The following is a 21,067-nucleotide window of genomic DNA, read 5'->3' on the forward strand; positions in this document are numbered from 1 at the left end:
GTCAGGTCTTAGTTGCGGCATGCAGGATCTTTGTTGCCTGACCAGGGATCAAACCCGGGCCCCCTGTATTGGGAGCACAGAGTCTCAGCCACTGGACCACCAGGGAAATCCCTATGACCATCATTTCTATTCAGATTTGCTGGAGGCTTTGGCCAGTGCAGCAGGCAAGAAAAAGAGATAAAAGTTATAATGGTTGGAAAGGGAAAAAAAAACCAAAAACCCAAAACAGTCATTATTCTCAGCTAAGGATTCTATATGAAGGAAATCCAAAAGACTCTACTGTAAATATTAGAATTAATAAAGGATTTTAGTAAGGTTACTGGATATAGAGTCAATGTACAAAAATCAAGAGTGTTTCAGTAGTAAATATAAAAATAAATTGAAAAGATACCAGCTACAATAGCATAAAAATATCCATGCCTAAAATTAAAGCTAAAAAAAAAGATATGCAAAGACTTCTAAATAGGGAGGGATAAATCAGGAGGTTGGGATTGACACATATACACTACTATATATAAAATAGGTAATCAACAAGGACCTACTGTACAGCACAGGGAAATATACTCAATATTTTGTAATAATCCATAAGGGAAAAGAATCTGAAAAAGAATATATATATATAACTGAATCTTTGTGCTGTACACCTGAAATTAACATGACGTAAATCAACTATTTAAAAAAAGTCTATGCTGAAGTGTATTCACTGAAATAAAATGTCCTTAGATGTGTGTTTTATACACAGTAAAAAAAAAAAAAAGCAGTATGAGTTGACACCAATAAATATTTGTCTTCCAAACTCCCAAAACCTAACAAAAAGACCTCTAAATATAAAACTAAAAAAAAAGTACTGCAAGAAATTTAAAAAGATCTAAATAAATACATTTATGGATAAGAGGACTCAATAATAAGTACATCAATTCTCAAACTGATCTGTAGATCCAATGCAATCCTAATCAAAATCTCAAAGGTTTTTTAAAAATAGAACTTGACAAACTGATTCCAAAAAATGGAAACGATTCAAAAGTCTACCAACAGTAGAGTGGATAAATAACCTGTGGTATATCCAAAGGATGGAATGAAAATGAATTAACAATGTACAAAACATGAATGACTCTCAAGAAGAAACCACACACACACACATACACACACACACACACACACTCACGCTCAGCCATAGGATTTAGGAATGCTTGTTTTGGTGGGAATTATAGGTAAACACAAAGAAGAGATTAAACAAAAATTAGGATGGGAGTGGAGATTTGTGAAAGAAAGAGCATACAGTGTGTTCTGGAGTGCTGCCAGCATTCTGTTTCTTGACTTGGATAGTGGTTGTACAAGTATTTGCCCTATGATTAGCCATTGGGTAGTACATTTTTTTGTTTTGTGCACTTTTCTATGTGGGTGTCATTTTCCACAATGATTTTTTTTTGTGGTACGCGGTCCTCTCACTGTTGTGGCCTCTCCTGTTGCGGAGCACAGGCTCCGGACGCGCAGGCTCAGCGGCCGTGGCTCACGGGCCCAGCCGCTCCGCGGCATGTGGGATCTTCCCAGACCGGGGCACGAACCCGTGTCCCCTGCATCAGCAGGTGGACTCTCAACCACTGCACCACCAGGGAAGCCCTCACAATGATTTTTGAAAGATATAGAATATTTGTTTTCTCCACATCAGGGAGGCAAAATGAAAGCGAATGTAAAATCAGAAGTTGTTCAATGAGCTGTAACATGACAAAGGCTATAAGATAGTGGCCTGGACTAAGTCTAGGATTGCCGAAGGCTAAGAATTTGCTGTTGTTTATTCAGTGCTAACAGTGGCAGAGGGACTCTGACTGGCACAGGATCACCAGCCAGGAACAGGGAAGACTCCATATTCCACCTCAGCCTGGACAAAACAAATATAGCACTACCCAGCTCCCTGTGCTCTGCCTCTGGGCATGCTAAGAATCCTTTGCATGACTAAGCTGGTATCTTGAGTATTTAGAGATCAAGACAGGGGGTGGGTTCCTTGAATAAAAGGCGTGAATATTCAGATTTCAGGAAAGGTATACTTCCATTATAAATTAATAAAATGACACTGATCAAATTGTTTAGTCTCTATGGGCTTGTACAGTATGATGCAATTTCCTAGGAAATTAATAACATTGGGTGATCTGATAAAACTGAATTCTTGAACCTGTATAGTAGAAGCTCAGACCTTGGTCCCAGGTTTACCCATCAAATGTACATACTAAGTGACCCAGGTGGAACTCTCAGCCAGCTATCTTATCTTATCTCATCTCATTGACATTGGCTGGTTATTACACAGGGCACACCTGGGAATAGAGCTCTACCTGGGGAGAACCTTAGAATTGGAAATAACCTCTGTGGGGAGGAATTACCCAATCCTTATATTTTACATAAGGAGGAAGCAGGGCTCTATAATAAAGACATTATTTAAAAGAAAACAAAACTATAGACCAATATCCCTCATGAATACAAACCCAAAAATCCTCAACAGAATGATAGCAAATAAAATCTAGCAATATATTCAAAGGATCACAACCATGTGGGATTTACCCCAAGAATATAAGTTTGGGTAAACATTTGGAAGTCAATCAATGTAATCCACTACAATAGAATAAAAGAGAAAAATCATATGATCATCTCAATAAATTCAGAGAAGGCATTTGACAAAATTCATCATTCATTCATAAGAAAAACTCTCAGCAAACTAAGAACAGAAAGGCATCTATGAAAAACCCACAATGGACATCAAACTTAGTAGTGAAAGACTGAGTCCTTTCCTCCTATAATTGGGAGAAGGACGAAGATGTTTGCTTTCACTACTTCTAGTCAACATTGTACTAGAGGTCCCAACCACTACAATAAGGCATGAAAAAGAAATTAAATGGATTCAGGTCGGAAAGGAAGAAAGTTGCAAAGTTAATACAGAGTGGTCCCTTATACCCTTTACTCAGTTTCCCCCAATGGTTACATCTTACATAACATATCAAAACTAGGAAACTGACACTAGTACGATGTTGGTAAACTAAATTGTGACAAAGATACCAAAACAATTCAATGGGAAAGTAATCTTTTTAACAAATGGTGCTGGATTAACTGGATATCACTATGGAAAGAATGAACTTTACACAAAAATTAATTCAAAATTGATCATGAACCTAAACATAAAAGCTAAATCTATAAAACTTCTAGAAGAAAAATCTGGGAGTTCCCTGGCAGTCCAGTGGTTAGGACTCAGTGTTTTCACTGCTGTGGCCCCAGGTTCAATCCCTGGTCAGGGAAATAAGATCCTGCAAGCTGCACAGCATGGCCAAGTTAATTAATTAGTTAAAATAAAACTTCTAGGAGAAAATCTTCATACCCTTGGGGTTAACAAATATTTCTTAGGACACAAAAAGCACTCAACATAAAAGAAAAAAAAAGATAAAATGGACTTAATCAAAATTTTAATTTTCTGCTCTTTAAAACATACCATTAAGAAAATTAAAATGATTAATTAACAAGATGGGGGAATCCTTTCACAATGTATATGTATATCAAATCACCATGATATATACTTTAAATATCTTAGAATTCTATATGTCAGTTATACCTCCATAAGGCTGAGGAAAAAAAGAAAATGAAAAGGCAAGACATAAACTGGGAGAAAATAATCCCAATACATATATCTGACAGAGGAATAGTATCTAGAATAAATAAAAACCCTTTACATTCCCAATAATAGAAGATAAACCATCCAATTAGAAAATGGGCAAAAGTTAATAGGTTCCGCCACTTAGTCCTTACCAGCTGGGCTCCCTGCCTGGGGTCTTGGCTCTTCTCTCCTACTTATTACTGTAATTTCCTCCTGGCTGCCCTTCCTCCCATACCACTGAAATAGGAGGGAAGGGGGCAAGGCACAACCTTTAAAAGAATGACATAGCGGTTGAGCATATGACATAAACTGGTTAGAACCAAGTAGGTCCAAGATGGCAGAAGATTCAACTTCCAGTGGACCTTGAGCGTCATCATATGCTCATTGTAATACTTTAGCTAAATGATACATCACAGGTGCCATGACAGTTCTGAGGCTAACCATAAAAGGTCAAAAAGTGGGCACTCACCCAATTCCTGGAAATCTCCACCATTTACCCCTGAAATACTTGGAATAACCCTCCCACTCATTACCCTATGAAATTACCCAGCCAATAAAAACTAACTACTCCATATTTTGAGGCCTCTCACCTTCTGAGATGGCCCACACTCTGTCTGTGGAGTGTTTCTCCCAAGGCCATTCTCGCCTTTTGGATGGACTGCATTTTGTCTATGGAATATGTATCTCTCTAAATAAATCCACATCTTACCTATCACTTTGCCTCTCACTGAATTCTTTCTGCGACGAGACATCAAGAACCTGAGCTTCATTAAGTCCTGAGACCAGGTATGTGATCTCAACGAAAAGACAGTGGGTTCAAGTCCCAGTCTGAGTTATGCAGTTTCACTGCTTCTCTACGCCAAAGGACTTCTTTTCTTAAATTAATTAAATTTGTTTATTTTGAAAAATTCAAACCTACAGAAAAGTTTTAAGTATATTACAATGAATCCCCCTATACTTACTTTCATCTATAGACTCTTTCCCTTTATGTTGAAATTTCCAGTTACTCTTTCATTGAGATACAACCTACTCCTTTAAGATGTAGTGCGGGTTTCTCCTGGAATCTTAACAGTCCTTTTTTCTTTTCCCCAGAAAAAAAAAAAAAAAGAAAGAAAGAAAAAAGAAGAAGAAAAAAATAAGCTAATAGGTTCAGGTTTCTTTTGGAGTGATGAAAATGTTTTGGAATTAGTGCTAATGGTTGCAACAACACATTGAATATACTAAAAACCGCTGAAGGGTACACTTTAAAATGGTGATTTTTTTTATGTGAAGTATACCTTGATTTAAAAAAAATACTCTAAAAATGGGCAAAAGACTTGAACAGACACTTCACAAAAAAGGAAACAGGAATAGACAATCTGCATATGAAAAGATGCTTAAGATCATTAGTAATTAGGGCTAGGAAAATGCAAATTAAAATTACAATGAGTACCTCTACACACCCACTAGAATGACCAAAAAAATTTTTTAATTACGGTACCAAGGGTTTATGAAGTTGTGGGGCAACTGAAACTCTCCAGCACCACTGGTAGGAGTGTAAAGTGGTACAATCACAGTTTCTTATATAATACTATAAGTACACCTACCCATGATCTGCAATTCTACTACTAGGTATTTACCCAAGAGAAATGAACATATATTCCACAAAAAGATTTGTACACAAATGTTCATAGCAGCATTACTCATAATAGCTAAAAAGTGGACACAGCCCAAATGTCCATCAACTGATGGATGGATAAACGTATTGTGATAGATCCACACAACAGAATTCTACTCAGAAATAAAAAGGAAAGAACAGCTGACACACAGAAATATGGTTGTATCTCAGAGACATTATGTTGAGTGAAAGAAAACGGTACACAGGGAATGATTCTAGTCATACAAAGCTCTAGAACAGGCATTAGAAATCCGATCCGTAGTTGGCTGGAGCAAGGGTTGGGGTTGGGGAATTGACTTTATAAAAGATAATGAGGGAACTTTCTGGAGGAATGAAAACATCTTGATTGTGATGGTGGTTTTGTGGGTGTGTATACATTTGTTAAAACTCATTGGACTGTACACTTTAAATCTATGCGTTTTAAAACATATGTAAATTATACTTCAGGAAAACTTGATTTAAAAAAATTAAAAAGAGCATGGAATCTGGAAACAAATGACCTGAGTTTGAGTCTTTTGTCCTGGCTTCACAGTTAAAGACCTTGGACAAGTTACACAGCCTTTCTAAGCCTAATCTGGAGAATGGGGATACACCTCAAATGCGGGAGAGGGAATGCTCCTTGTTGTATCCAGGTGTTGTGTGTTATTAAGAATGGCTCTGTGCTTACCATGTGCCAGGCCCTACGCTGAGCAGTTTGCACAAAAGGGCAACAGATTGGACGGGAAGAAATGTGCACACCGGGCTCCCGGGCTCCATCCTTTCAATTCTGAACTCCGGAGGTGGGGCTGGGGTGGAGGTATATTTGTTTGCTTGGGCTGCCAAAACAATTACCCCAGACTAGGTTCCTTAAACAACAGAAATCAATTTTCTTACAGTTCTGGAGCTCGGAAGTCCAAGATCAAGGTCCCCTTGGCTTTCTCACTCTGTCCTCACGTGGTCTTTCCTCTGTGACTCTGGCTCTCCTTATAAAGACCCCAGTCGGATAGGATTGGGGTCCACCCTAACGGCCCTCATTTTGAATTAACATCACTTTTAAGACCCCATCTCTAAATGCAGTCACATTCTGAGGTATTGGGGGTTAGGGCTTCAACATATGAATTTGGGTGGGACACAATACAGCACATAACAGGGAATGAATTCAGATTTGGCCCCTCTTGGATAGGGATGTCTAAGGACAGAGCCTCTACCCTTGACTAGTTGAGGGTCAGCTCAGAATAACTGGTAGAAAGATCAGATCAGTTCACCTGTTTTGACATTTTGTAGCTGCATAACCTGGGATGAAGCAGTTAAAATCTCTAAACTTGACACAATGTCCCCTCACCTAAAGGGGAACATAGTCTTATCCCATAGGGCTGTTGGGAAGAGCATATGGACCAACATTATTATATCAAAGTGTAAGGCCGTGTTCTTAGTCGTACAATAGAATCACCCCAGCAAAAGTGGAAAATACTGATGCCCAGGCCCCCACGCCCCCTGCCCCCCCTCCAGTTCAATTAGTCTGGGATGGAGCCCAGATACTTACCCTTTAAGAAGTTCTCCAGTGATTCAAATGGCCCACCAAGGTTAAGGGGCTGCAGGAGCATCCCGACAAGTTTCCAAGGATGGACTAGGGGCTGGGGGTACTCTGTGTACTTGGACTCGGACTTTCAGAGCTGGAAGTCCCCCCTGGATGTTCTCAGAACCACTCCCTCCTGCTTCTCTACAAGAAGAAACAGATGCTGGAGGACTGAGGCTGGACTAGGACCTTGTCCCACCCCTGCTCCCAGTCCAGCGCCTTTCTCGCCCCAGGCACTGCGCACCAGAAACCCCTGCAGGGCGCGGGTCAGAGGCAGCGCGAGTGCAGGGCTGGCTCTGAAATCCGGCTATTCCTCTTGCTTTACTTTATCCAGGGACCTGGGACTCAGGTGCTCAGGATTGTGGATGGTGGGGCTGAGCCCGGCCGGGAGGGCCGGCTGCGGGCGCGGCCAACGCTAGGTGGCGCCCGAGGGCCGGATCTGCCCTGCTCCCTGAAGTCCTGGGGGCGCTGGGGATCCTGGGGGTCCCGCTGCGCTGCTGGGCAGCAGAGCTTCGCCCCTTGTGCTGCCCGGTTCCTCGCCTCTTTTGAAGCACTATCGGGAGAATTACGCGCAAGAACTTCTCAAGACCTAGCCCTTGCCCGACCCCTAGGGAAGATGGACTGCATGTTACCCTGCTTCCCTCTTGCCTTCTCTCGCTTGGGGGGGGCCTGTTTTTTTCTGGTGAGTTGCTCATCTCTGTTAGCAAATCTGGAAGATTCTTCAACGTTTTGCTGCTCAACACGTGCCACAGCGGACTGTCGATTAGTAAGAAAATCACATTTTTAAAACACAGGAAACGTATCAGAACGAAGTCAAAGAATTTTCTCCACTCAAGTGTTGGGATAGCAGCGTCACAATGAGGACCCTGAGACACTGTAAAATCCTGACTCAGAAAGGATCCGCTTTTGTTCAGAGTTATTTTCATGTAGAGTGCTTTATGTGTTTTATAACAATTTTAGAACCAGGGACCCATCACTGTGGTTGCTCTTTAGAGTAGCCCCTCCCTAACGCAGAACATCCCAGAAAACCCAACAGCCAAACACATTTTGGAGTAAGGTGTCATCTTGAAGTTCTAAATACTTAAAATACTTCCTTTTGAGAAACTTGAGTTAGCTTTTGCAAAATGGTCTTTCTCATGTTACCAGTTATTTCTTTTTCTCCCTCCCCATTTTATATTAGGAATTTCTTCAACTAACACTTATTTGCCAATCTCTGAGTCAGACCCTGGAAATGCACAAACAAACAAACAATAAATAGTAGGAAACAGTCCCTACTCCTAGGAAACTCACCATCTAATAGGGAGGAGAAAAGGTATGTAAATAACACCAGCACCATGTGCTTGGGGATGTTATGGAAACATGTGTTCAGGGGACACATAAAGGAGCAATTCATCAATTTTTAAACTTTGTAGTATGAAAAATTTCAAACACAAACAAAAGGAAGGAGGAATAGTAGAAGGAATAGTATAATGAATCTTCTCTGCCTGTCACCCAGTTTACAAAATTATCAACATATCACCAATCTTGTTTCATCTGTGCCTTGACACCTTGCTGGTTAATTTTTTTTTTTACAGTGTTATTAAGGTTTGATTATATACCATAAAATTCACCCCCTCTAAATGTACAACTCAATGATTTTTAGTGAGTTAATAGTTGTGCAACCATCATCACAATCCAATTTTAGAACATTTCTACTATACCCCAAATGTCGCTCGTGATTATTTGCAGTCAATCCTCATTGTCATCCCTAGCCCTCAGCAACCACTGATCTTCCTTCTAGCTCTGTTGACTTGCCTTTTCTGGACTTTTCATATTCGTGGAAGTACTGTATATGTGGTCTTTTGTGTCTGGCTTCTTTCACTGAACATCATGTTTTCAAGGTTCATCCGTGTTGTAGCTGTGTCAGTGATTCGTTCTTCTTTATGGATGAATAATATTCCATTGTTTGGATGGGCCACATTTTACTTACCCATTATTAATTGATGACACATTTGGGTTATTTCCATTTTTTGGCTTCTATGAATAATGCATCTATGAACAGTCACATTCAAGTAAATGTGTGGACAGATGTTTTCATGTCTCCTTGGTAAGTATCTAGAAGCGGAATTACCGGATATTATGGTATGTTTATGCTTAACATTTTTAAACTCTGCCAAATTTTTTTTTCCAAAGTGGCTGTACCATTTTAAATTCCCATCAGTAACATATAAAGATTCCAGGTCTCCACATCCTTGCCAACATGTGTTATTTCTTCTTGATTATAGCCATCCTAGTGCGTGTGAAGTGGCACCTAACTGTAGGGTTTTTTTTTTAAGTCTATTTTATTTTATTTATTTATTTGTGGCCGTGCCGCCTGGCTTGCATTTCTTAGTTCCCCAACCAGGGATTGAACCGGTGGCCTCGGCAGTGAAAGCACCTAACCACTGGACTGCCGGGGAATTCCCATCTAATTGTAATTTTAATTTACATTTCCCTAATGAATGATAATGTTGAGCACCTTTTTATGTGTTTATTGGTCATTTGCATATTTTTGTTGAAACATCCATTCAAACATTTTGTCCATTTTTAAAAATAAACTTTTAATTTTATTATAGTTTTAGAAAAGTTGTGATGAGAGTACAGACTGTCCACATCCTTCACACCCAGTTTCCTCTGTTACTAACATCTGACGTGAGTGAAGTACATTTGTCACAATTAACTGAAGTTCACATTTTGTTCTGCTTTCCTTAGTTTTTACCTGAGGTCCCTTTTCTGTTCCAGGGTTCCATCCAGGACACCATTTAGTTGTCATGTCTCCTCAGGTTCCCCTTGGCTGTGACAGTTTCTCAGGTTTTTTTTTTTTTTTTAACCTTGACTTTTGATAACCTTAGCAGTTTTGAGGAGGACTGGTCGGATATTTTGTAGAATGTCCCTAACTGGGATTTGTCTGGTGTTTTTCTCATGATTAGAATGGCGTTATGGGTTTTGAGTGGAATTCCTCAGAGGTAAAGGGCCTGTTTATTCTGCTCCGGGTGACTTAAACAGCAGAAGTTTATTCTCTCACAGTTCCTGAGGCTGGAAGTCTACGCTCAAGTTTTCAGCTGGGTTGGTTTCTTCTGAGGCCTCTCTCCTTGGTTTGTAGACTGCCACCTTCTCCCTGTGTCCTCACATGGCTGCACTTTACCTCTGTCCTAACCTTCTCCTCTTATAAGGACACCAGTCATATTGGATGAGGGCCCATCCCAATGACCCCATGTAACCTTAATCATCTCCTTAAAGATCCTCTCTCCAAATATATTCACATTATGAGGTACTTGGAGTTAGGACTTCAATATATGAATTTGGGGGGGGACACAGGTTAGCCCATAAGAGTGCCATTCTCATCATATTGAGGGTCCGTGCCATCAACAAGACTTATCACTGTTGACTTACCACCTTGATCACCTGGCCAAGGTATGTCGGTCAGGTTTCTCTGCTATACAGTTTTCCCTTTCTTTTCCTTTTCCATACTGTGCTCTTTGGAGCAAAATCGCGATGTGCAGCCCACACTTAAGAAGTGGGGTTTATGTTCTATGAACCTCTTAGGGGTAAATCTTCGTGACTTTGGTTTTGGCAATAGAATCTTAGACATGACACTAAAAGCATAGCAACAAAAGAAAAACTAGATCTATTGGACTTGATCAAAATGAAAAACTATATCTGGATATTATCAAGAAAGTGAAAGGACAACCTATAGAATGGGAGAAAATATTTGCAAATTATATATCTGATAAGGGTCTAGTATCCAGACTATATAAAGAAAATAACAACAAAAAGACAGAACTCTAGCTTTTACAAATAAATGCTGTAATGAAGAACCTTGTGCACAAGGTATTTTGCATGTTTGAGCATATCTGCAGAATAAATTCCCAGAAGGGTGTGTGCTTTTCTAATTTTGACCGCTGTTGCCAAATTGCCATCCACTGAGGGTGTACCAGACAGATCCCCAGCAGAATTTATTTCCAAACCTGCTCTGACATATGCTAACACTGAAAGAATGCCCAATGCAGTGTTATTCATCAAAGCTCCAAACTGGAAACAGCCCAGTGACCCTTAGCAAGAGGATGAAGAAATAAATCATGGTCTCCTCATACAATGGAATAATACAAAGCAGTGAAAAAGGACAAAGTTTTGCTACCCACGAGGTGGAGGAATCTCACAGGCATGTCAATGCCTGAAAGAAACCAGATGCAAAGCAGTGCTTCCTGTGTGATTCCAGTGAGATGAATCAGCCATGAAGTTGAAAGGAAGAGGCAATCTACAGAGGTAGAGATCAAAACAGGGGTTCGCCTTGGATGGTGGGGGCTTTGATGACACGGCACAAGATTGTCCACTGAGCTGCTCAAAATGTCCTCTACCTTGATCCAGGTGATAGGCAGGTAGGTATAGAAATACATAAAAACTCACCAAGTTATTTGTGCGTCACTGATGTTACACCTCAATAAAAAGAAAAAAAGGCTTTTTTTTAAAAAAGCGCCAATGCTGACGTGCAAACAGCAGGGCCAGGGTAGCAGGGAGTGTCCTTGGAAAGAAGGGTCGTGCAGCAGGCCCTGTGTCTCTTTGTTCCGTCTTGTCCGGCTGCCGGCTCCAGGTGTCAGGAGGGGAGGCTTGCTGCACCTCCGCTGTCCAGGCCACAGCCCCACAGCTCAAGTGCAGGGGGGCTGCTGTCTCACTGCCCTGAGCCACCTCCCCCTGCCCAGACGGCCCTGCAACAGCTGTGGAGCAGCTGCCTGGTTATTTATAGCCTTGGGCTCCGCATGAAAGGAGCCTCTTTCAGTGGCTCCTTCCTCCTGACTTCAACTCTGCTCCTGAGTCGCTCTCCCCCCACCCCCCACCCCAAGCTTTAATGTTTCTGGAACATTCCAGGTCCCACTGCTGGGCTACATGTCACTGTTGCGGGGGGGTTCTCCCCTGCAGAGCCGATTCCTGGGGCTCATCTCTCCTGACACGGCCTCAACTCTCTAAAGGGCTTTTGGATGGGATGAGAGAGCTTACTTCTCACAGACTCAGGCCAGGCCCCAGCGTTTTGGGCCCTCAGCTGCCAGGCTGTCTTTCTGGGTGAAGGAACAGCCACTAGGAGGCTGAGGAGGGCTCGGTCCCTTCCCAGGAAGTGCGATGGTGGTCCTGGCCTTTCCCCTTCAGGGTCTCCTGGGCCTCTGGCTAAAGAGGCCGCCAGCCCGTCCACCGAGCTTCTCCTACGCCTGGTGTAGGCCTCCTGGCCCTGGGCCTCCTCTGCTGGCCGTGTCCTGCGGGAGCTCCAGGGTCCAGCAGAGCTCGTTAGGGGCTAAACCCTCACCCCTCATCCCACCCCTCTTCTGGTGGGGCCTGATGGCAGCGTCCTTCAGGAGCCTTGAGTCTTTTCTCCAAGCCCTGTTAGGCCCAAGTTAGTCTTGTTCCTCTTCTCGGAAAACTAGGATGCTCCTCCCCCTCCCCCCGCATCGGAAGGGTGGTGGTGCGGCACCTCGCCAGCTGCGGAGGGAATGAACCAACCCCAGTGCCTTCCGAGGTTCAGCTTGAAACCGGAACGGGGAGGACCCCCCTGCCCCCAACAAGGTGTTAAACTCCAGCTCTCCTCTGTCACCAGCGGCAGGACACTTACTGCAGGAGACGGGTTCTGAAAACATGATCCAGAAAATGCATTTTAAAAATCAAATCCACTTTAAAGGCAGTAAAAGCATTTGCCTGCCTTTTCTCTCGCTCGCTTTCTCCCTATCTTTTCTTTTCTCCCCTTCTTTTCTTTTCTCTCCGCCCCCAACCTTCCCTCTCTCTTTCCTTCCTTTTCTTCTTCCTTCCATCTCTCTCTCTAACCTTCCTTCCTCCCCCTCCCTTCCTTCCTTCATAAAGTGAAGGATCCCCTCTAACCGGGCGGGGGGTTGGGAAAGCAGGTCAGGGAGGCCAGATGCAAGTGGATGTCCCTGGGCTCAAGCTGAGTGATTGATGACCCCAGGAGGTGGGATCACTCAGTTACGTGGGCTGAGTGGCCAGACTAGCAGGGAAACAGTTTGTTCCAGAGCAGAGGAAGCTCCCTTTCTCCGCTGAGGGTTTTTGGTGGCCTGCGTGCAGCTGACCCATCAGGATCTCCCTCAGGCTCAGCCTGTGCAGAGCGCGCGGGGGCCAATGAGTTATTGGCGGAAACACAAGAGCAAAATTAGCTTTTGTCCTTTGAGTCTGTGGCTGCCTGCCAGAGTCTCCTTCCAATAAGAACACTCTCATTCTCATTCTGGAAGTTTTTGTCAGGTTTATTGCAAACGAAGGGGAAAGCAGACAGAAACAAAGTGACGTTTGCTGAGCTGGAAGGATTGTTTCTAAATCTATTGTCCAGAGCACACCAATTGCCTTTTCCTGGCACTCGCCTTGGTGAGGGTTTGAACCCACGTCAGAGATGGCCTTGTTTTATGACCAGCCTTGGGTCCCCGTGCTTGTGCGTGTCTCTGCGTGCATGATGCGTGGGCATATGGCTGATAGATGGTGAGGACCGTGGTAAGCCACCACTGGAAACATATGCAGGACAGATGAGCACTAAATCCACAGGATAATGGAGAATTCTAATGAATTTCACTGGCATCAAATTTTTATGTTCCTGTAAACTTATGAAAGCCATGAAATTAAAATGACTACCTCACAACGAAGCAGAGTAATTTAATTAAAAAAAAAAAAAGAAAGCCCTACAAAAAAGCGAATTGATAAATCAAAACTCAAACTAATACCCTTCTAAAAATGGAGACTGATACCCTTCAATTTTAACATTTGCTCCCAGATCTCTTTGGTTATGAGAATTTGTTATATAAGGTACTTTCCTGTTTTCCAGAAGAACGTTTCCGGAAGAACGCAGCCTCGGTGTGTTGGCTGCGTCTCTCCAGGCGGTGATGGACAAGGAATGCCCGGTGTCTGACCACACAGGGAAGGTCTGAGGGGCCACCAGGTGACTGTTTCAGTGTCAGGAGAGCCACCTGGCTGGAAAGGTCCCTTCCAGGGCATGTAAAGGTATACTATTTAAAGGGATGCTTTCTTATTTTCACACAAGCTTGATAACTGGAAAAAAAGAGGTGAGCAATGTTTCCTTCGTGGACAAGAACATTTAGCCATCAGGGCATTTGTTAATATGCACATTAAACACCTTTCTCTGCCCCCCCGCCCCCGCCCCTGCACATCACTAGGTTGCTAGGAGGGTAAGACTTTTCTCTTTCTAGATGGTTGGGCTGAATTTCAAAACAAAAAAAAGGCAGGTCTCCTCCCAGGAGGGGTGCAGCTTCTCTGTGTATCGTGTTTGCTCATCAGCTTCACACACCTGTATACCCAACACCAGCTAAAAAAGTCAAGCTCAGAGTCAAGAATTATATACTTCACAGTTGGTGCAGGAAATCTGACCCAAACACACAGGGAAAGAACATTCTATGATTCCTGGGCGCCTCAGCTTGTGGGCTCGTTTTCAGAATATTCTTACAACCCATGGAATTGGCCGTCATGCTTCTAAGTGAAAAGATTGGGAAACTGGGCCAGTGAATAAACACTTACTTTGGATTTGTACTATTGATCAAAAAAAAAAAAAAAATCACTGGAAAAAATGAGCCCTTTTCTTCTATTTTGGCTCAAAACAGTCCAAAGAAAACAAGTTTTGGTTCACTCCTGTCCATGAGCTCAGCTCAGGGTTGAACAAACTCCAGTGAAATCACTGAGAAAGCTTGCCACTCCCCCATCCATGTTTCTTAGCAGGGAGGCCTCTCCGGCCCTTTCAGCGTTGGGAGAGACCCCCAGGGAGGGGGGCTTCTTTGCCCTCTTTCTCTCCTTGCCTGTCTGCACACATTCTGCTGGAGGAAAGGAGGTACTGAGTCTTCTGATCCCAAGAGTGCACTCGAGGTCCTGAACATTTGCAGCCACTCTCTGTTCTGAACGCTTCCTTTCAAGCTAAAGGGAGCTGACAGAGGCCCGGCGGGAGGCAGGCTGGACCCAGGCTGCAGCATCTTCTTCCCGAAATGCCTGCATCTGGATTAAAATGCAACGACCAGCTTGTGACCCCTTGGGCTTCACGGTGAACCCACACACCATGAGCTCTGTGAGTGGCGCTGCCTTAGAGAGGTCTCAGGAGTCTCGCAGATAAATTCAGTTTCTGGTTGATAATTTATAGTCAGCACATCTTCCACTTGAAATTGTGCCATGCCCAGAATAAACAAACAACAAGATTTGAGTTAATTATACTGTATTTTGAATTATTTCCCCAGCTTCTCTGGATCCGTAGCGTGACGTTTTCTCTGATACAGTAAAACATTTTAATGTACAACAGATTACAAGGTCTGTAGTGATGAATTAAAGATAATGGGCTTTTTATCTATATACAGATACAGCTTAATAGTTCACAGATACAATTCTTCCTGTTTTGGGTTGTTGACAGAAACATAAGCAGTTTCTTACATATGTTTAAGATTTACAATTAGGCTCCTTCCCTTTATCTGAAAGGAAACGGAGTTCCCCTCTCAGCAGTGCTTTCATCTTGTGGAAAAGAGGTGATGGGAGAGTGCAGATGAGAAGAAGGTTGGAGGGGAGGAAAGGAAGAACCACGGGCAGTTTCTAGAAAACATGACGATTAAAAAAGGAAACTATCCATGCTTCTGCAACGGAAAGCTGATTTACACTTTTCCGTGATTGCTTTCTGTATTCCATGACAAGCAAGGGGCCACGTGCAAGAACGACCATTCGAGGATGGAGCATGCAACCACCCACGGCCAAAACGCTGCTGGAACAAACCATTGTTGCCCCTTCGTGGTGATGCAATACCGAAAACAAGGAAAACACGCTCTGGCGACCTGTCAGGACAAAGCTGTCAGGATGGGGCGATGCTGACCTGTTGTGTTACATCACAACTCGGGAGCCTCACAGAACTGGTTTTGGTATGAGGATAAGTGCATGGATTGAGACGGTGGACATTGACGTTAGTAACTGGGTCATCTCAGGGATGGCTTCGTCCTATAACGCTGTCTGTTACAAACCATGAAAACGACATGGGGTTTCCTAGAGGATATTAAGGCTCTGGGTTTTTCACTGGTGCTCATTTGTGTGTTATTGGTGCTTTGGTTCGATGCGGTAGAGTGAAGAGGGTGTGCCCGTGGAGGCCCTGTCTGGCACACCCCATCCAATGGCTTACGATGCAGCTGCAGTGGTGGCACACAAGGGACCAGGCCCCTGCTGCATTAGGTCACTGAACGCTGGAGACCCCACTTCGCCGATATCCACTTTTCTGGGTGTTCCCAGCTCGTCCTCTGCTCTGTCCCTGACCTCCCCCAAGTCCAAGGACCGCTTTAGAGACGCCAGGACCACTGGTGGTATTGGCAGGGGTCTCTATTTGGCTTCCACGCTGGTCTGTCTGGCTCACTGCTGCCTGGGCCAGCCCAGGACTGGATGGATGAAGAGCCTCTTTGTGAGTCTGGATCAGGCCCAAAGTCCCAGCTCGCTGCTCTGGCAGCTTCTTGAGGCTAAAACCAGAAGGGACTTGCAGACGATCTTCTGAAGGGCAGTGGGTGCCACAGGCTTGCCCAGGACTTGGTGGCAGTTTATGGTGAGGGTTTTGGTGTGTCTCAAGCTGGGCCAGTGCATGAGGCTGCCTTCCTGCACTTCAGAGGGAAGAGAGGGAGGAAGGCCAGTCTCCTCTTGGCAGCCAGACTGTCTCGGGCACATGGGACAGTCACGCTGGCACTACAGAGCTCCTGCCAGAGGTCATCCATGGGGCTGTTGCTATGGAACAGATGCGGGACGTCTTGTGTTTGAGTCGGTGACAGAAACCACCAGTCAGGAACACAGGCAAACTCTTTTGGAGTCCCAGTAACTACTGAATGGCTAGTTCACAAGAATATGCTAGGTTTTCCCTCAAAGCACGCAGGTGTGTTCCTATTGTAATTCTGCCAACAAAACAGACAGTGGCAGAAGGAGATGAGGAAATTTGGAAATGAGATGCTGAAGGGATTGAAGTGGCCCATTGTATTGGCTACATAAGAAAAGTGAACTGAAGAATTCGGATCACTACCCATGTGATTCATGCAATAAATTCATTTTGTCTCATTTGAAATATTTTAGGCAAAAGGATGCTTTTATCCTAAATTATCTGGATAAGTGTTTCAAACCTCTTTTTTTTTCCCAAAAAGTTTTACCTTATCTTCTTAGATTTAGGTTTTAGTTGAATTAATTTCCTGAAAGTTCACATAAATCACATTCTTCAATATTAAAAAACAACCAACCAACCAAATCCAAAAGCTCTCCAGGTACTACAGTAGATTAGGACCTTTAGAAGCCTCTGGAAGTCCTTGACTGAAATTTTTGGGAAGTACAACCTGTCATGCAATTAACAATAGAAATAGGAGACCAAGGGCAACATTTAGCCACGTTCTTCTGTGCTAAGCTAACACTCTAGATGTATCTGTGATGCCATCAGAAATCTTTATTCTTGAGGAAGAAGAGATACCACTCCAGCAAATCAGAATTACAAAAGAAAAGTTCCACCAACTCACCAAGTTATAAGACTTGCTTCTAAACTATTGGCTTCCTTGCTCCTTTGTAGTCAACAAAGTCGGTTTTTTGCCCAAGGTCCCTAAATTGGCATAGAAATTGTGAATTATGTTTTATGATATTTCAAGTTAAATGGCCAAAAAATATTTAGTTTTTTTCTTTCCCCTCTAATACTTCCCTGAAATTCTGGAGATGTGCAGATATACAAGGGGATTTTAAAAACAACTTAACATTACACATAATACCAAATTTATTGTGTAATCAACAGTTGGGGAAAAAAACGGATCTTGTATTCAAGGTACCTGATCTAGTTCTGTTACATTAGCATGAACGCACAGGACACCAGCATAATCTGTGTTTTATACAGATCTTTCCCAAGGCACCGATGTGTTGCAAACTTGGCCTCAATTCCCTGATAGTCTTGGTTAGCCGATGGACACAAGTCCATATAGACACTTGAATAATTTGAAAACTTTTCCATTTTAAGCAGACACTAGACAATACCTTAAACATTCCACACACAATTCAAGTATCCCATCTTACGAAAAGAAGGGGAGAGGGAGAGAAAGGGAGATGGATTTACCTTGTTGGTCACTTGCTGACCTACTGTCTAATCTCACCATTTAAATGCACCATGTCTCACCCCACCACCTGGATTCTTTTTTCTTTTCTTGCAAAGGAAGGGGGGCCAAGCCATGAGATGGTCTGGACCGGCAGCATGCTCTGTCTCTGGCTGTGCAGCTGGGAATCGCTGGCAATGACTGGCTGAGGCGGGCAAGCCTCTCAGCTACGCTGAACCTGAACTTTCGAATCTGTTGGACAGGAAAAACCACCTCTGCCTTCGGTGAGGCATCGTGAGGACAGAAGGGGTTCCAGGTGTCTTGAGTTCCTTGGCAGAAAACTATCATATAATGGGAGGCTTCCCTATGTGTAGAGGCACATTTGCACGTGTGAGGACTGAATTTCGCAGCTAAAGAGTTACTTTCTTTAAATCGATAAAGTGCCCGCTCGCTGTGTTGCCATAGGTTTATCTGTACTCCTGAAGTTTGGGAGTGAGGTAACACAGAACTGAAACCTACTTGGGAGGTCAAAGGTGATGGTGGAATGCAGGTGGTGGCCGCAGGTAGAGAGGAGGAGTGGCCGTCCATGAGACGGGGAGACCAGAGCTGGGGACCTCAGAGGGTGGGAACCTGGCAGGATTCGAGACGGATGCCTTCAGTGAGAGGGTGTCTATGCCATGGGACTCCAAGGGGAGCGTGTGAGGCCTTGTCACCCCCATTCTGCTCCTTTCCATAGAATCATGTGGACAAGTCCAAACAATTCCCCCTTTCTGCTATCAGTCCTCGCCCTGTCAACCTAGAGGGCAAGAATTTTGTTTGCTGAGAAGATCAAGAAGCCCAGAGGAAGACAGGGAAAGAGCAGCTCCAAGAAGACTGCAGCCTGCTGGAGGTCGCTTGGAAGGAGGTGGGGTCAGCAGAGGCTCTAGTTCTCCAACCCCCTGCAATTCTGGCGGTGGGGGGGCGTGGCGGGGGCAGGGAGACCTTTCACTGGGGGTGTGGTTCCTGAAAGGCTACCACCAGCCCGGTCAGTCCAAGCCAGTGCCTTGTTCTGGTCAGCTCTGAGACCCTCGAGCTGGGACCCCAGTCGCCATCAGGACTGTTCTAAAAATAAAATATATGACCATGTGGAGTGGCCCCTCTCTCAGGAGGGACCAACACAATATTGGTGCAGTTGTTTTCCCTGAATGGTCCTCATCTGTTGCTCTTTCTTGAGAGACTGAATATTCCATAAGACCATAACACAAAGATCATCTCTGATGGGGTACAGACGACACTAGGAGCCACCGTTTAAAAATGTCAAGGGCTTCCCTGGTGGCGCAGTGGTTGAGTCCGCCTGCCGATGCAGGGGACACGGGTTCGTGCCCCGGTCTGGGAAGATCCCACATGCCGCGGAGCGGCTGGGCCCGTGAGCCATGGCCGCTGAGCCTGCGCGTCCGGAGCCTGTGCTCCGCAACGGGAGAGGCCACAACAGTGAGAGGCCCGCGTACCGCAAAAAAAAAAAAAAAAATGTCAGCAAGGAGAGGGGTGTCTCAAAATTCCCTTCTGTTTCCTGGTGGGATTCCTAACAGGAGAGCCGTCGGGAAAAACAGTGACTAATTACAGGTGCTCCTCAAATATTCTCAAGTATCACAGCACTGTCACCACCTAAGTGAAAGGAGCTTTGGCACATAGTAGGGTACTCAGTAAAACACTGCCTGATCGTTATTTATCTGTTGGAAAGAATCTGATGAACTTTGTCTTTATATTGAAAAGTTCTTTGAGTGGCTCTTCAGATGTACTTAGGTAACTCACACATTAAAGTCTAAAATATAATTGGATTGGAAATGCATATATAAACAAGCAGCATTAACCTGTTTAATAGAGAGTCCAAAAGTGCTTGGAAACCTCTCCTGCAGACACTTGTAATTAAAAATCACCATTCCTCCTGTTATTGCAGATCATGGGTATTGGATCTGGATCCAGGAACACGAAGTGGGTTTATTTTGATGTGCTTTTTTTTTTTCTGGAGAAAGGAGCCACAACTTTCATCAATATCAAAGGCTTTGTGAGCCCAAAAAAAGGTTAGGAATCGCTGCTGCTGCTGACTGAGGTTTCAGGAAGCACTCAGATTGCTCAATACCTGATTGCGTAATTTCTTTCTCTTTCCAACTTTCAGGCCCAGAAGGGATGTGAGAATTCCCCACGCTTAAGTTATTCTGACATAACAGTAACAACTCTTTGGAGTCGTGTTATTTAAAAACCAATTTTTACAAAGGAACAGTATAAAAATAGACACTTGGGAAGATTCTGAGTTTACGCCTACATGGTGTGCAACTCTGTACTTTTTCTTAATCACTTCCTCTCACTTATCTCCTGCCCCAGTTAGCTTCCTCTCCCTGGTACTTGGGATCCATCCCAGGCGGCCACAACGACAGATTCCCACAGCAGAGAAAAGCAACCACGTGTGAAAGAGATTTTAGATATAAGTAGATAACTCGTCTCCAGCCCCTGCAGAGGTCAAGTGAATACCATGTGATCACCACACTAAAGGACACCATTGGACTACCTGGTGGGACCCAAAGCCCCAGTTAAACAGAGACACTTATCAGGCATGATATTCCAAGAGCTCAGAGATCACTTCCCAGGAAACCAGAGAAAAGGCCAGCCCTCAATTTGGGTAAGGTCGATTCTTCATTACACTTATGTTAAAACTCTCCCTAAAATGAGAGTGAAAAGATTAAAAAAAAAAAAAGAATAGATGAAAGAGAAGCCATAAATGATAAGTCCTGAGGTTTACTGCAAAAATTAGAGGCTGCCTTTCTAGACTGTTTGGGAAACCCCCCAAAGTCCCTGGGGTGTCCTTTCTAGTAGAGAAACGCAACAAAGACAGCTATTCCCTTACCTCCGGAAGGTTCCTAGCAATGCCTGCAGCGCAGACTCAGAGGAAAGAGCACCCTCATCAACCAGCAGTGTCCTCACAGGTACCAGGCTCCAGTGGAGGATCACCTAGAAGCTGGATCCCTCAGAGCTGATGAGCAAGGCCTGGGGCCACATCTGCATCCCCTTTGCTGAGTCGACAAGAGGGTCCTGTGCTTTGAAGTTGCACATAAATACTAAACTCTCCAGGAAAAACCCTGGGGGAAGAGGCTCTAACCCCTAGCAGAGCCAGC

This window comes from Hyperoodon ampullatus (assembly GCF_949752795.1).
Source record: "Hyperoodon ampullatus genome assembly, chromosome: 14".
In the NCBI taxonomy this organism is placed as follows: Eukaryota; Metazoa; Chordata; class Mammalia; order Artiodactyla; family Ziphiidae; genus Hyperoodon; species Hyperoodon ampullatus.